This window comes from Macrobrachium rosenbergii, chromosome 37 (assembly GCF_040412425.1).
Source record: "Macrobrachium rosenbergii isolate ZJJX-2024 chromosome 37, ASM4041242v1, whole genome shotgun sequence".
Classification (NCBI taxonomy): Eukaryota; Metazoa; Arthropoda; class Malacostraca; order Decapoda; family Palaemonidae; genus Macrobrachium; species Macrobrachium rosenbergii.
In genome coordinates this window covers 12,209,657-12,216,197 of record NC_089777.1, presented here as the reverse complement: position 1 = coordinate 12,216,197, position 6,541 = coordinate 12,209,657, and positions in this window count along the sequence as shown.

The following is a 6,541-nucleotide window of genomic DNA, read 5'->3' as shown; positions in this document are numbered from 1 at the left end:
CCTCCAGAGAGGAAAAGGGAAATGGAGTTCTTAATTTATCCCAACAGTTTCGCCTTCCATCAGGCCTCTTCCGGGGGAACTTTATTGACTAATCAGTTTAAGAAAAATATACCGGACATCTGTTTACATTTGACTTCAAGACTTACATAAAGCATAAACAAGTAAAAATGGTTAACGGTGCTTACAACTGTTACAGGGTAATATAAAATGTAAATTGTTTAGTACGTAGTTCGTCCAACAGAAAAGGTTAACAGTCTAATGACTGAATACCCAAGTCAATATATTGCATAATTTGTGCTGATTTTTCATGATATGAAGAAAGAGTGGGTCTGTCTTGAATAAACCTATACTGCCATTATAGTTACTGTTTTCGCCATGTTAATACGTGCTGTTTAGATTTCTCTCGATAAACTTATTGTTTCTGAACAAGATTCTTGCTTTAGACCACTGACTTGGATAAAAACATTCTCCAACATGTTTACTAATGGCACTGTTTCTCTGATCTGCGGCGATACTATGCTTATGCTGTGCGATCCGATTCTCAAGAGTTTTTGCTGATTGACCAATATACAATTTACTGCAACCACAAGGAATTTTGCACACTACCCCGTTGTCGCATATAGGGCTGTTTCTTATTAAAGTCTTGCCAATGGTATTGCCATAGGAAAATACGGCAGTTAAATTTAGCAATTTAAGCGGGTGGGTAATATGATCGAAGGCTGGCAAACAGATTGCTATTGAAATTCCTATTTCCGTTAGTGGAATAAAAAGATTTTTTGGCTACAGAGGAACACCAGAATATATCAGGTAAAGTATAATTGTGCTTAAGACCCAATCCATATATATAAAATCTCTCGTCATCAAAGAATTCAGGGCTGAGTAGATGGAGAGTTCTCGAAAACATAGATCTTATTCCTGACTGCTTTACTTGTTCATTATGGAAAGATTTCGATGTACTTTAAACTTTAAAGTATTGTTATTTCTAATGACTTTAACATCCAGGAAAGCTATAGCCTTATTTTCTTACTTCTCAACAGTGAATTGGATCGAAGGTACCAATCCATTGAAAAGTGTTAATGTAAGATCTGTGTCCAAGTGAATTTTCCAAACACTAAATACGTCGTCAACAGAACGAAACCAAAGTGTTTTGTCGGGTAAAATGGAAGTCGCCAGCCTACTCTAATAAAATTCCATGTAAATATTAGAAAGAATAGGAAAAATCAGTACAAATTTTGTAATATACTGACTCTGGTATTCAATTACATATTTAGACTCATTAGACCGTTAATCTTTTCTGTTGGACAAATAATGTACTAGACAATTTATATACTATAATTACCTGTAATAGCTGTAAGCACCATTAACCATTTTTACTTGAAGTCCAATGTGAACATATGTCCGGTATATTTTTCTTAAACTGGTTGGTCAATAAAGTTCCCCGAAGAGGCCTGATGGAATGCAAAACCGTTGGGTCAAATTAAGAATATTTCCTTTTTCCTCTGGTTTCTCCTTCGTTTTCATTTTGGAGCACATCGATATATATATATATATATATATATATATATATATATATATATATATATATATATATATATATATATATATATATATATATATAGAGAGAGAGAGAGAGAGAGAGAGAGAGAGAGAGAGAGAGAGAGAGAGAGCACATGAAAAGCACAATGCGCATGACTGCAATTTTCTGTGGGCTCAGGTTACCGAAAAGAGGGGACGGGTACCGAAGAACGACCATTGCCTCCACAGATCAGCTGGAGCACTCAGTACTCGGGCGAGGTCTCCTCCACGGCTTTTGAAATCAGTCACTCGACTCTCGAGCTGAGTTCAGTCTCCTTTCCAACTTCGTTCAGTCCTACCGCTGAGTGAACGTTTTTATATCAACACCCCTCAGTCTTCGAGCTGCATCAAGTGCAGTCAGTCCTCCAAGTGAGTCAAGGCTTCTTTAACAGGTGTTCATCATCATCTTTAATTATATATACATATATATATATATATATATATATATATATATATATATATATATATATATATATATATATATACATTTATATGATATACATATATATATATATATATATATATATATATATATCTATATTATATATATAATAGCCTATATAAATTAATAGTATTACATATATATAATATATAAATTAATAATATTGCAAATTTTATTTTTGCAGCTATTGTTTTTGTGAGAATTTTCGGTTGACAGCTTTAAAATTTTACAAAATCATCAAGTCACAAGTCAAACAAAATCACAGATTGAGAAAAGAAGATCCCTAAAGTGAGAATCGAACCCAGAATTCCCTTCTTTGTTTTGTTTTCTGAAATTCAGCGTACTTATACGCGTATCTCTTGAATGAATGGAAGGTTAAACGCAGTAAGAAAAGAAGGACATTTTCAATTTCATCAGTCAGTGCGATTTAAAAGCTGAGAAAAGACAGTTCGGTTTGAAACCAGTGGCAATGATAAGTTATTTTACCTTGTAATAAAAATATTATGTATATATATATATATATATATATATATATATATATATATATATATATATTATATATATACACAGACACACACACACACACACATATATATATATATATATATATATATATATATATATATATATATATATATATATATATATATATAATATAATATATATATATGTATATATATTTATATAATATATATATATATATATATATATATATATATATTTATAATAATATATATATATATATATAGTGTTTTCATTACAAGGTAAAGTAATTTATCATTGCCACTAGTATCAAACTCAGCTTCTAAATCGCACTGATTGATGAAATTGAAAATGTCCTTCTTTTCTTACTACGTTTACACATCCATTCATTCAAGAGATACATGTATAAGTACGCTGAATCTCAGAAGACAAAAGAAAGATATGAATTCTGGATTCGATTCTCAATTTAGGGATCTCCTTTTTTCAATCTGCGATTTTGACCGACTTGACGATTTTTTTTTTTTATGAAATATTAAGCTGTCAACCGAAAATTCTCACAAAAACAATAGCTGCAAAAAAAATAAATAAATAAATAATTTGCAATCACTTACCTGTACATTAGAGGCACAAAGTCTGCTACTGCTTTCAACCATCAAAAGTTAAAAAAAAAAAAAGCATGATTTTAAGTGATACATGTAAATGAAAAAGTATTAATAAATCAACATAAATGTTAAATTTTACTATATAATGAATATGTTACGAATTTTAATATATAATGAATAAATTAGGTGAAAATTGTCATAATGAAAATCTATAAAACCAGTGAAAAATTAATTTTTTATTGGTCTTATAGATCTTCTTAATGACCATTTCCACTTGAATTATTCATTATTTTATATTAAAATTTAACATTAATTTTCATATTTTAATACATTTTTTCATTCATATTTTGTATCATTTAAAGTCATGCTTTTTTACCTTTCAACCAGTCCCACCCTCTCTCTCCTCTTCTCTCCTCTCTCTCTTCTCTCTCTTCTCTCTCTCTCTCTCTCTTCTTCTTTCTTCAACGTACATAATTATTGCAGTAGAGATCTCAATTAAGCACTCTAGGGCTGAAAGTTAGTTTCTCCCTTTAGTCACATCAAAGCTCTACGTTTTTTAAAAATAAATCAAATATCTGAAGGCTGCGTGTAAAAACAAATTACTTCAAGTCTCTTGCCAGAACATTCTTATGCCAACAACTACTCTCATTTACAATTTACGACATCGGTAACACCTACTGTACCTGCTGGCGAAAACTACCTAATTAGCTTCCTATTAATGTACACAGGGATTTAACTTCCTTGTATAGTGAAACTGATTCTACTGATGCCACGAGAAATATGGCAATTACATTAGGACTGTATATCTCATTTTTTTGTATAGTACATTAAAAGAGCACAAAGATAATATAAAGATTCTAACGGAAGACACTTTAGGTCTCTAAATACTAACATGTAACATATGCGACTTGTTAAGAGACTACATTCCTAAGAATTTTATTACCTGACTATTGAAAATGATTTGTGATCTTTGAATTGATGAGAGCTAGTGGCCCGTGGCTGAGACGGCCGGACATTCCTCAAATAACGGATGGAAAATCTTTAAACCAGGATCCACCCAAAAGGCGCAAACGCACAGGAGTCACGAAATCTGCCAACCTTCCAAGGAGATTTCACTTACGTTTCCCGCAATCCAAACTCCTTTTACCCCGTAGGGGGGTAGTGCCGTCAGTGCACCTCACGCCGTGCACTGTAGGCATTACTTGACGTTCTGTGCAGCGTCCCTTTGGCCCCTAGCTGCAACCCCTTTCATGCCTTTAACTGCACCTCCGTTCATATTCTCCTTCTTCCATCAGACTTTCCACCCTAACAATTTTTCCATAATGCAACTGCGAGGTTTCCCTCCTGTTACACCCTTGAAATCTTCTTACTGTCAGTTTCTCTTTCAGCGGTGAATGACCTCATAGGTCCCAGCGCTTCGCCTTAGGCCTAAATTCTGTATTCCTTCCTTCCTTCCAAACTCCTTTTACAATGAAACAATCTACGCATGATTTAATGTCGTCTTAACCAAAAATTCAAATATAGATTAAGGATAGAATTTGCAATAAGGAGTCTGCAAAACACAAAACCACCATTGTAAGAGTAACAATTAAGTAATAATATATATGATTTCCATTCCGTTACTTCAGGCTACTGCATCGTTCATTCTATCGACACCCAGTATAATCCGATGTATTCTCTATTCAACATCTAAAACTGGAATGTCTTGATTACTCTTTCTACTGCACTTTGCTGATCACAAATAGACAACATCCAAAGTTGCCTCGTCCGTTTACATCCAGGTAGACGACATCCAAAGTTGACAAATCGTTTATATCCAGATAGACGAAATCCAAAGCTGCCATATCATGTACATCCAGATAGACGACATCCAAAGTTGACAAATCATTTACATCCAGATAGACAACATCCAAAATTGCTAAATTGTTCACATCCAGATAGATGACACCCAAAGTTGACAAATTGTTTACATCCAGATAGATGACATCCAGAGTTGACAAATCGTTTACATCCAGATGGACGACATCCAAAGATAAAAAATCGTTCGCATCCAGACAGACGACATCCAAAGCTGCCAAATCGTTTACATCCAGATAGGCGACATCCTAAGTTAACAAACCGTTTACATCTAGATAGACGACATCCAAAGTTGACAAATCGTTTATATCCAGATAGACGACATCCAAAGTTCATAAATCGTTTACATCCAGATAGACAACATCCATAGTTGACAAATAGTTTAATCCAGATATCCACAAAGTTCATAAATTTTACATCCAGAAACAACATCCATTTACATCTATCCATAGTTTACCACATTTAAAGTTGTCAAATCGTTCGCATCCAGACAGACGACATCCAAAGTTGAGAAATTGTTCATCCAGATAGACCACATCCAAAGTTGACAAATCGTTCACATACAGATAGACGACATATAAAGTTGACAAATCGTTCGCATCCAGATAGACACATCCAAAGTTGCGAAATCGTTCACATCCACAGTTGACAAATCATTTGCATTCAGATAGATGACATCCAAAGTTGACAAATCGTTTGCATCCAGACAGTCGCCATCCAAAGTTGACAAATCGTTTGCATCCAGATAGACGCCATCCAAAATTGACAAATCGTTTGCATCCAGACAGAAGCCATCCACAGTTGACAAATTGTTTGCATCCAGATAGACAACATCCAAAGTTGACAAATTGTTTGCATCCAGACAGATGACATCCAAAGTTGACAAATCGTTTGCATCCAGATAGACGACATCCAAAATAAATCGTCTGCCAAAGTCGGTTTAATTGTTTGCATCCAGATAACATCCAGTTCAAAATCAGATTGACAAATCGTTTGCATCCAGATAGACGACATCCAAAGCTGACAAATTGTTTACATCCAGATAAACGACATCCAAAGTTGAAAAATCGTTTGCATCCAGGCAGACGCCATCCAAAGCTGCCAAATCGTTTACATCCAGATAGATGACATCCAAAGTTGACAAATCGTTTACATCCAGGTAGACGACATCCAAAGTTGCCAAATCGTTTACATCCAGATAGACGACATCCAAAGTTGACAAATCGTTTACATCCTGATAAACGACATCCAAAGTTGTCAAATCGTTTATATCCAGATAGACAACATCCAAAGTTGCTAAATTGTTCACTTCCAGATAGACGACACCCAAAGTTGACAAATCGTTTACATCCAGATAGACGACATCCAAAGTTGCCAAATCGTTTACATCCAGATAGATGACATCCAAAGTTGACAAATCGTTTACATCCAGATAGACAACATCCAAAGTTGTCAAATCGTTTATATCCAGATAGACGACATCCAAAGTTGGGAAATTGTTCATCCAGATATACCACATCCAAAGTTGACAAATCACTCACATACAGATAGACGACATCCAAAGTTGACAAATCGTTCACAT